Source organism: Harpia harpyja, chromosome 9, assembly GCF_026419915.1.
Source record: "Harpia harpyja isolate bHarHar1 chromosome 9, bHarHar1 primary haplotype, whole genome shotgun sequence".
NCBI lineage: Eukaryota > Metazoa > Chordata > Aves > Accipitriformes > Accipitridae > Harpia > Harpia harpyja.
In genome coordinates this window covers 33,147,779-33,158,254 of record NC_068948.1, presented here as the reverse complement: position 1 = coordinate 33,158,254, position 10,476 = coordinate 33,147,779, and positions in this window count along the sequence as shown.

The window sequence follows — 10,476 nt, the reverse complement described above, 5'->3', positions numbered from 1 at the left end:
GCACCCAGGTGCATAGGACGATGAAGGTGCAACCCAGGAGCAGCAGCAGGGAGAGGTTTTTATCCTGGGAGTTTCCAGCTAATTAAGGTATTTCAGTCTCAGCTGACTCCAGTAAATACTAACACAATCAGCTAATGGTGGAAGGCACCAGCTCAGGACTGGAACTGCAGATGGCAGATCTTCTCCTGAAAGCTCAACAGACCTGACCCTGGTTTTGGTAAAGAGTGCAGGTTTTAAGGAGAAAACACAGCCAGCTTCTGCTTCCCCATGAGCTCAGTCCTCTTCGTATCACGGCCCAGCATGGGCTCACCTGGCCCATGAGCACAGCTGCTCAGCGGAGCTACCAGGCTGATCACAAATGTGAAGCCTCGTTGTCAGAACTTAAATAAAATCCCAATAATGAGTATGTGCACACAGAGCTCCGAGGGGCTGCACGTTAACCACGTCTGTGAGGCACCTCGGCAGTCTAATGGGAGAAGACGCTGCCAGCAGAGCTGTGAAGCTCTTGGTGAGGACTGGGCTGGTGCCCAGGGTGGGATTAAGGGTCAATCCAGGAGAGGTGCAGGGGAAGCCCCAGGGCTTCACCTCAAACCTCTTCCCAGCCTGCTGGCAGGTTAAACTCCCCTTTTCTACACTTCTTTTTACAGTAACAGCATCCTTTTTCACCAGCCAAGTCTGTTTATCTCGGTCTAAGCCTCTCTGCTCTGGGATGATAGGGGTCAGGACTGCGTGGCTGAGCTGCAGAGGGTGAAGCCTGCAGACTCCCCGAAGTGCTGGGGCAGAGCCTGGAGCCCAGTGCCACCCTCAGCACCGCTGCCAGCCCCGGGACTGCCGGTACCAGCCCTGGGGCAGTGGTGGCCCCTGGCAGCTAAATTCCAGCGTATGAGGGACTGATGCTACTGGGTGCCAGTGCCGGTCACCTGCTGTCAAAGGGGAACAGGGACAGAAGATGGCCAGAGGAATGAAGAAAGGATTGGACTGCATCTTCCAAAGAAAAAGAGCTTTTTAAACTCAAACACAAATGCCCATGAAAAGAAGAGACCAGAAAGATGTTTTCTAACACTGAAGCCCCTGAGGCTCAAGCCCCTCTTTTTGATGGAAGTGGGAAGGGTAGAAAACCCGACTGCTTGGACAGAGCTCGACCTCAGGAACTCAACAGCTGCCTGAAATCCCCGGAGGAGAGCACGCTTCGTGTCATACTTTGATAAAACTTTGAATAAGAACTGCTTTACGTGGCACCTCAGGGGCCTACGGCGCAGCGCATGGGTAGCTCAGCCCACCTCGAGCACCCCGTATCAGTCCCTCGCTCCGTCCAATGCCCCGCCACGGCCCCGGCGCCTTGGCTGTGGGGGGTCCCGAAGCTTTGCAATGCACAGGGTCCTGATGCTGCTGCACCCCCAAATGTTCTTTTCTACATCCAGTTCTCATTCAACAACTAATATTGGCCAGAGGCTAAACTTGGGTCTAAAGTACGATGTACGCATCAGGGACTTGTGTGCCCGAAACTCCTGTATCCTCCCATGGAAGCCTGAGCACCGCTGGGGATCAAGTCTTACACTGCAAGCAAAATTAATGTTTTTTTGTTGGTTTTAAAGTGCCACAACTTCACTTAACAACTCAGGACTGAAAGCCACAATAGCACTGACACATCCTAAAGCAAATCAGGAACAATCAGAGATGACCTGTGCTGAAAAATAGCCTTTTGACAGCTAGATGGCAAAAAGGACTCATTTCATTCCAGGGAAACTGAAGAGAAACACACTGCTGTCTATAGAGTAATATCCGAACTGATAGTGCTTCACATCTTACCACTCTTTCCCAGAGCAACACATTGTGCTGGTTTTGGCTGGGATAGAGTTAATTTTCTTCATAAGTAGCTAGTATGGGGCTGTGTTTTGGATTTGTGCTGGAAACAGTGTAGAATACACAGAGATGTTTTCCTTATTGCTGAGCAGTGCTTACACAGAGCCAAGGCCTTTTCTGCTCCTCACCACACTCCACCAGCGAGGAGGCTGGGGGGGCACAAGAAGGTGGGAGGGGACACAGCTGGGACAGCTGACCCCAACTGACCACAGGGATATTCCAGACCATATGATTTCATGCTCAGCATATACAAGTGGGGGAAGAAGAAGGAAGGGGGGGGGACATTTGGAGTGATGGCATTTGTCTTCCCAAGTCACTGTTACTTAGCGTGCTGGAGCCCTGTTTTCCTGGAGATGGCTGAACACCTGCCTGCCCATGGGAAGCGGGGAATGAATTCCTGGTTTTGCTTTGCTTGCGTGCGCGGCTTTTGCCTTACCTGTTAAACTGTCTTTATCTCAACGCATGAGTTTTCTCACTTTTACCCTTCTGATTCTTTCCCCCATCCCACTGTGAGGGAAGTGAGCGAGCGGCTGCATGGGATTTAGTTGCCGGCTGGGGTTAAACCACCGCACACATTTAAGGTAGACTTGGGCATACTGCAGAAGGCAAGACGAGAATTGAAGAGAACTAGGGTTTATCACAAATTTCCTGCTACCTTCTGCGGAGACCTTCAGGAAGGCCCGGTACCCCTCCCTGCTATAGTCTGCCCTTCGCAACTTCTACAAAGCTTTGGGCCAGCAGGAAAGGGCGGCAGGGCTGCAGGGAGAAGGTGTCGTGGTTTAACCCCAGCCAGCAACTAAACACCACGCAGCCGCTCACTCACACCCCCCCCCCCAGTGGGATGGGGGAGAAAATCAGGAAAAGAAGCAAAACCCGTGGGTTGAGATAAGAACGGTTTAATAGAACAAAAAAGAAGAAACTAATAATGATAATGATAACACTCATAAAATGACAACAGAAATAATGAAAGGATTGGAATGTACAAATGATGTGCAGTGCAATTGCTCACCACCCGCCGACCGACACCCCGCCAGTCCCCTGAGCGGCGAATCCCTGCCCCCACTTCCCCGTTCCTATACTGGATGGGATGTCCCATGGTATGGAATACACCGTTGGCCAGTTTGGGTCAGGTGCCCTGGCTGTGTCCTGTGCCAACTTCTTGTGCCCCTCCAGCTTTCTCACTGGCTGGGCATGAGAAGCTGAAAAATCCTTGACATTAGTCTAAACACTACTGAGCAACAACTGAAAACATCAGTGTTATCAACATTCTTCACATACTGAACTCAAAACACAGTACTGTACCAGCTACTAGGAAGACAGTTAACTCTATCCCAGCTGAAACCAGGACAGTATCCACCCCTTATTCTATACCATTGACGTCATGCACAGTTCCCATACCTTTAGTTACATCCTGATCAATCATCACCTTTCCATCCCTTTAAGACATATGAGCAATGATATATATATATATGTATACACACACAGAGATATCATTCCTTTAGTTCATGGGTCATGTTCATAAAATGTTCATTGAGTTCATTTAGTTTCCGACTCTGGGCTCCATCTGTCATACCAGTCTTTCTGGGCAGGAGGGATGGTGCAAAATCCTCTCAGTCGGTAGAGCAGAATTGGGCTTCAGTGCAGTGTGACAAGCAGGTGACATTTGGCGCAGCAGGAGGATGGTGTGCACCGTTGGATTGTTGCATGCTGGAGTCAGTTCTGGTTCCATCACTACTGCGCTTTGCTCAGTTTTATCACAGTTCTTTTCTTGCTTGATCTAAGTGATTCTTACTATAGTACTATGGATATAGCACATAATTATAGTAAGGATAACATACAGTAGCAGGGTTATATAGCAACTAATATACAGTTTAATTCTGGCTGTTCTCACCTAAAATTAAATCCCCTTGAGGCACACATCGGACTTCCCCATCTTTTCGCATCACCCACCAAGTGCACCCAGGCCCTTCAGCAAAAGCAATCCCACGAATGGGTTTACCTTTGCCTGAGGCAGGAGTAACCCAGACTGTCTTCCCTAACATATTTTTTATGTGCACTACAGGGACTTTATCCCCTTCTACAGTATGTAAAAATTCTGACTGGGCAGGGCCACCCCGATTGGCAGATCCTCTGGTGTTGACTAACCAGGTGGCTTTTGCTAAATGTGTATCCCAATGTTTGAAAGTTCCACCCCCCATTGCTCTCAATGTAGTCTTTAACAGTCCATTGTATCGCTCAATTTTCCCAGAGGCTGGTGCATGATAGGGGATATGAGCAATGCCATGCTCTTTGGCCCAGGTGTCTATGAGGTTGTTTCGGAAATGAGTCCCGTTGTCTGATTCAATTCGTTCTGGGGTGCCATGTCGCCACAAGACTTGCTTTTCTAGGCCCAGGATAGTGTTCCGGGCGGTGGCATGGGGCACAGAATATGTTTCCAGCCACCCAGTGGTTGCTTCCACCATCGTGAGCACATAGCGCTTGCCTTGGCGAGTTTGTGGGAGTGTGATATAGTCAATCTGCCAGGCTTCTCCATATTTATATTTCAGCCATCGCCCTCCATACCACAGGGGCTTTAACCGCTTGGCTTGCTTAATTGCAGCACATGTTTCACATTCATGGATAACCTGTGCAATAGTGTCCATGGTCAAGTCCACCCCTTGGTCACGAGCCCATCTATATGTTGCATCTCTTCCCTGATGGCCTGAAGCATCATGGGCCCACCGAGCCATAAATAGCTCACCCTTATGTTGCCAGTCCAGGTCCACCTGAGCCACTTCAATCTTGGCAGCCTGATCCACCTGTTGGTTGTTTTGATGTTCTTCAGTGGCCCGACTCTTGGGTATGTGAGTATCTACATGACGTACTTTTACAACCAGATTCTCTAGCCGGGATGCAATATCTTGCCACAGTGCGGCAGCCCAGATGGGTTTACCTCTGCGCTGCCAGTTGCTCTGCTTCCATTGCTGTAGCCACCCCCACAGGGCACTTGCCACCATCCATGAGTCAGTATAGAGATAGAGCACTGGCCACTTCTCTCTTTCAGCAATATCTAATGCTAGCTGGATGGCTTTCACCTCTGCAAACTGACTCGATTCACCTTCTCCTTCAGCAGTTTCTGCAACTTGTCGTGTAGGACTCCATACGGCAGCTTTCCACCTCCGATGCTTTCCCACAATGCGACAGGATCCGTCAGTGAACAGGGCATATTGCCTCTCATTTTCTGGCAGTTTATTATACAGCGGGGACTCTTCAGCACGTGCCACCTCCTCCTCTGGCGACATTCCAAAATCTTTGCCTTCTGGCCAGTCCGTGATCACTTCCAAAATTCCTGGGCGACTGGGGTTTCCTATGCGAGCCCGTTGCGTGATCAGTGCAATCCACTTACTCCACGTGGCATCAGTCGCGTGATGTGTAGAGGAGACCCTCCCTTTGAACATCCAGCCCAGCACTGGCAGTCGGGGTGCTAAGAGGAGCTGTGTTTCAGTACCAACCACTTCTGAGGCAGCTTGAACTCCTTCATATGCTGCCAATATCTCTTTTTCAGTTGGAGTATAGCGAGCTTCGGATCCCCGATATCCTCGACTCCAAAACCCCAGGGGTCGGCCTCGGGTCTCCCCAGGTGCTTTCTGCCAGAGGCTCCAGGTAGGGCCATTCTCCCCAGCTGCAGTATAGAGCACATTTTTAACATCTTGTCCTGTCCGGACTGGTCCAAGGGCTACTGCGTGAACAATCTCCCGTTTAATTTGTTCAAAGGCTTGTTGTTGCTCAGGGCCCCATTTAAAATCATTCTTCTTTCGGGTCACTTGATAGAGAGGGCTTACAATCAGACTGTAATTTGGAATATGCATTCTCCAAAACCCCACGACACCTAAGAAGGCCTGTGTTTCCTTTTTATTAGTTGGTGGAGACATAGCTGCTATTTTGTTAATCACATCCATTGGGATCTGACGACGCCCATCTTGCCATTTTATTCCTAAAAACTGGATCTCCCGTGCAGGTCCCTTGACCTTACTTTCTTTTATGGCAAAACCGGCTTTCAGAAGGATTTGGATTATTTTCTTCCCTTTCTCAAAGACTTCTTCTGCCGTGTTGCCCCATACGATGATGTCATCAATGTATTGCAGGTGTTCCAGAGCTTCACCTTTTTCCAGTGCAGTCTGGATTAGTCCATGGCAAATGGTGGGGCTGTGTTTCCACCCCTGGGGCAATCGATTCCAAGTGTACTGGACACCCCTCCAAGTAAAGGCAAATTGTGGACGACACTCTGCTGCCAGAGGGATCGAGAAAAACGCATTAGCAATGTCAATTGTAGCATACCACTTGGCTGCCTTTGACTCTAGTTCGTATTGAAGTTCTAGCATATCTGGAACAGCAGCACTCAGCGGTGGCGTAACTTCATTCAGGCCGCGATAGTCAACTGTTAGTCTCCACTCCCCATTAGACTTTCGCACGGGCCATATGGGACTATTAAAAGGTGAGCAAGTTTTGCTGATCACTCCTTGGCTCTCCAGTTGGCGAATCAACTTGTGGATGGGAATCAGAGAGTCTCGGTTGGTGTGATATTGGCGCCGGTGCACCGTCGTGGTAGCAATTGGTACTTGTTGTTCTTCAACCCTCAGCAACCCCACAATCGAAGGGTCTTGAGAGAGACCAGGCAGGGTAGACAGCTGTTCCGTGCCCTCCGTCTCCAAGGCAGCTATACCAAAAGCCCATCGATACCCCTTTGGGTCCTTAAAATACCCTCTCCTGAGATAGTCTATGCCAAGGATGCACGGAGCCTCTGGACCAGTCACAATGGGGTGTTTCTGCCATTCATTCCCAGTTAGGCTTACTTCAGCTTCCAATACAGTTAACTCTTGGGATCCCCCTGTCACACCAGAAATAGAAATGGGTTCTGCCCCTTCATAACTTGATGGCATTAAAGTACACTGTGCGCCGGTGTCTACTAGAGCCTTATACTCCTGTGGGTCTAACGTGCCAGGCCATCGAATCCACACAGTCCAATAGACCCGGTTATCCCTTTCCTCCACCTGGCTGGAGGCAGGGCCCCTCTAATTCTGGTCAGAGTATCCAGTATTCACTTCTCGTAAAATTGGCTCAGAAGTCCCTTCAAGAGGATCAGAAATAAGATCAGCCCTTCTACTCTGTTTGGAAACCGGAGCAGCATTTTTCCTGGTAGAATCCCCTTTTGTGGTGTTTTTTCCTCGCAGCTCACGAACCCGTGCATTTAGGACCGAGGTAGGTTTTCCATCCCATTTCCTCATGTCCTCTCCATGATCACATAAGTAAAACCACAGGGCACCTCGCGGTGTGTACCTTCTATATTCTCTCTCTTGGGCAGAGGAGTGCTCACTCCTAATAGCTCAGACATTGGTCCTTACAGGTGGGCAACAGGACATCTCCTTTTTGAATTGCTGGAAATCCTCGGACAGCTTCTCCACAGCCGAAATGCAGGCTTGTAGGGAGGAGGAGAGATTTTCTTCGTATTGACGGAGTTGGCGAGCCACTTCATCCACTGTCGGTGCCTCTTCGTCTTTCCAGGTCATTATTGCCAGTGAGTTGGCATAGGACGATGGTGCGCTCCGTACAAACTTCCGCCACATGGGTCGTGTGCATTGGACTTCGTCTGGATCTTTGGGTAATTGTGGGTTGTCCGGATCATGATGAATTGTCTCTAGCACAGCTAATTCCCTCAGATATTGGATACCTTTTTCCATGGTTGTCCACTTGCTTGATTGACATATAACATCTTCCTTAAAGGGGTACCTTTCCTTCACACTTGACAGGAGTCGCCTCCAGAGGCTGATGGCTTGTGTCCCTCTTCCAATTGCCTTGTCAATGCCACCTTCCCTGGCAAGCGATCCCAGCTGCTTGGCTTCCCTACCTTCTAATTCCAAGCTATTAGCCCCATTGTCCCAGCATCGGAGGAGCCAGGTGATGATATGCTCACCTATACGGCGGCCAAAATCTTTTCGCATATCCCGCAGCTCACTCAAGGATAGGGACCGGGTTATTACCTCTGGTTCTGCCTCTTCCTCCTGTTCGCGTGATGACCCTGGTTCGCCTTCATCCTTCGCTAAGCGAACTGATTTTTTTGTATATTTCTTTTTCTGTACGGGGGCAACTGATACTGGTGCAGGTTGGTCCGCTGGTTCAGTTGCAGTACCGCTCGCCGGGTCTTGGATAACTGCAGTGTCTGTTGCCGAGGTTTGGGTAGCTGCCGTGCTCGTCACCGGGGCTGGAGGGGCCGCAGTGCCTGTTGCCGAGGTTTGAGTGACCGCAGTGCTCATCGTTTTGTTGTTAGGTCCAGAGACCTTCTCTTCCCCTTGAGGGTACTGTGTGGTGTCGAACAGGGCTCGATAGGCATGGGCCAGGCCCCAGCACGTTGCAGTAATTTGTATCTCTCTGGAGCTGCCGGGGTGACAGCATACCTTTTCCAAATATTTTACTAGTTCTTCTGGATTCTGCACTTGTTCAGGGGTGAATTTCCAAAACACTGGAGGTGCCCACTTTTCTAGGTACTTGCCCATACTACCCCACACACCCTGCCACTCATAATTATCCAGCCTTGGGGCAGATCTCTGGGTGATTTTCTTAAATAGTTGTTTAACCTTAAACGAGAGCTGAACCACATTCAGAAGCATGCTAATTCCTAGCAGTAGGGCTAGGACCGTGCTGGTCCCAACATCCCAAGAGTATTCAAATTTTTCAAAATTCTCAAACACCATTGTAACTGGACTGAAGGAGAAAGGAGAGGGGAAGAAAGGTATCCCACCCATAGACTCGTTTTCCAAGGAGGAAAGGTAAATGGTATAATTATTAACAGTTTCCCACAGATGGCTTCCACAGTATAAAGGTGACAATGCTGAGTGCAAGTACCGGATTAATCCCACAGCCGACGACTTTATCATACCATAAACCAGTGTTGTACAATACATCAAAGCGAAAACCTTAATCCACCTCCCACGGATGATAAGCAGCAGAAGAGGGACTATATACAGCAAGCGAGGTGATACATAACAGAACTTTAAAAACCAGAGCAACAACTCTAAGAACACATAAATCAACATAATGACCAGCGACTATTAGACTGATATAATGAATGCTTATAACAAATTTGTTTTAACAAGCTCTGGTCAGGTTTGTCGTTATCTCAACCCTTCGAGCCCCACGTTGGGCGCCAAAAAGGACTGTCGTGGTTTAACCCCAGCCAGCAACTAAACACCACGCAGCCGCTCACTCATTCCCCCCCACCCAGTGGGATGGGGGAGAAAATCAGGAAAAGAAGCAAAACCCGTGGGTTGAGATAAGAACGGTTTAATAGAACAGAAAAGAAGAAACTAATAATGATAATGATAACACTCATAAAATGACAACAGAAATAATGAAAGGATTGGAATGTACAAATGATGCGCAGTGCAATTGCTCACCACCCGCCGACCGACACCCCGCCAGTCCCCTGAGCGGCGAATCCCTGCCCCCACTTCCCCGTTCCTATACTGGATGGGACGTCCCATGGTATGGAATACACCGTTGGCCAGTTTGGGTCAGGTGCCCTGGCTGTGTCCTGTGCCAACTTCTTGTGCCCCTCCAGCTTTCTCACTGGCTGGGCATGAGAAGCTGAAAAATCCTTGACATTAGTCTAAACACTACTGAGCAACAACTGAAAACATCAGTGTTATCAACATTCTTCACATACTGAACTCAAAACACAGCACTGTACCAGCTACTAGGAAGACAGTTAACTCTATCCCAGCTGAAACCAGGACAGAAGGGCATCAGCAGGCTCACGTGCCGTTCTGTCCATTCCACGTGTAAACTAGATGTTCCTACCAGTACCGTTATGGAAAAAAAATGGGAAAGCGGCAGCTGCTGCTCCTTCTCTCCCTCAGCTGATCAAAAACCCCAACCCCAACCAACGGTGTAAAACGTGCCTCTGAACTTTTGATCACAACCCGCAGCGAGATCAGCAGGTCGTCCTTCCTTCCTGCCTCTGCGGTGGAACGGGAATTTTTCCACCTCGACCGCGGTGCCATGGGACTTCCTTTACCCTGAGCAGCTGGGGAGCCCGAGGCACGTAAACCACCCCAGGGGAATGCAGCCAAGCAGAAAATGCAGCCCAGAATAGGAGCGTGTGTCACCAAAACTGCATTTGAGGAGAGAAAAAACAAGTCACAGAGGAAAAAGGTGTGACATGGTGACACGCAGAATAGTTGGCGAGCTAATGGTTGCTGAGTCAGGTTAATGCATTCCTTGAGATACAAGTCAAGTAAAAACTGCTTCCACATGTGCTCTATTGTTCACTAGATCAATAAAAGACACACAGGTGACTATTTTACAAGCAGGGAGAAAAATTATAGAGCTATAAAGAAAACCACAAATGTGATTTAAAGGGTGAAAGTAAGTTTGTGAGAAAGCCTTCAACAGGCAATCTCTGACACCTGATCTAATGAGCTCATCAAAAGTTACCAAGAGGTGGTTTGATTAATTAGCTTTAGAGGAAGGGGGGGAAGGCTTCAGAGTAGGAAAAAGGGTCTTTGCTTTGGCAGAGAAATACACTAAAAAATAAAATAAATGGCTGGGGACTGCCCAGAAAATGTGTTCTTGCCAAAA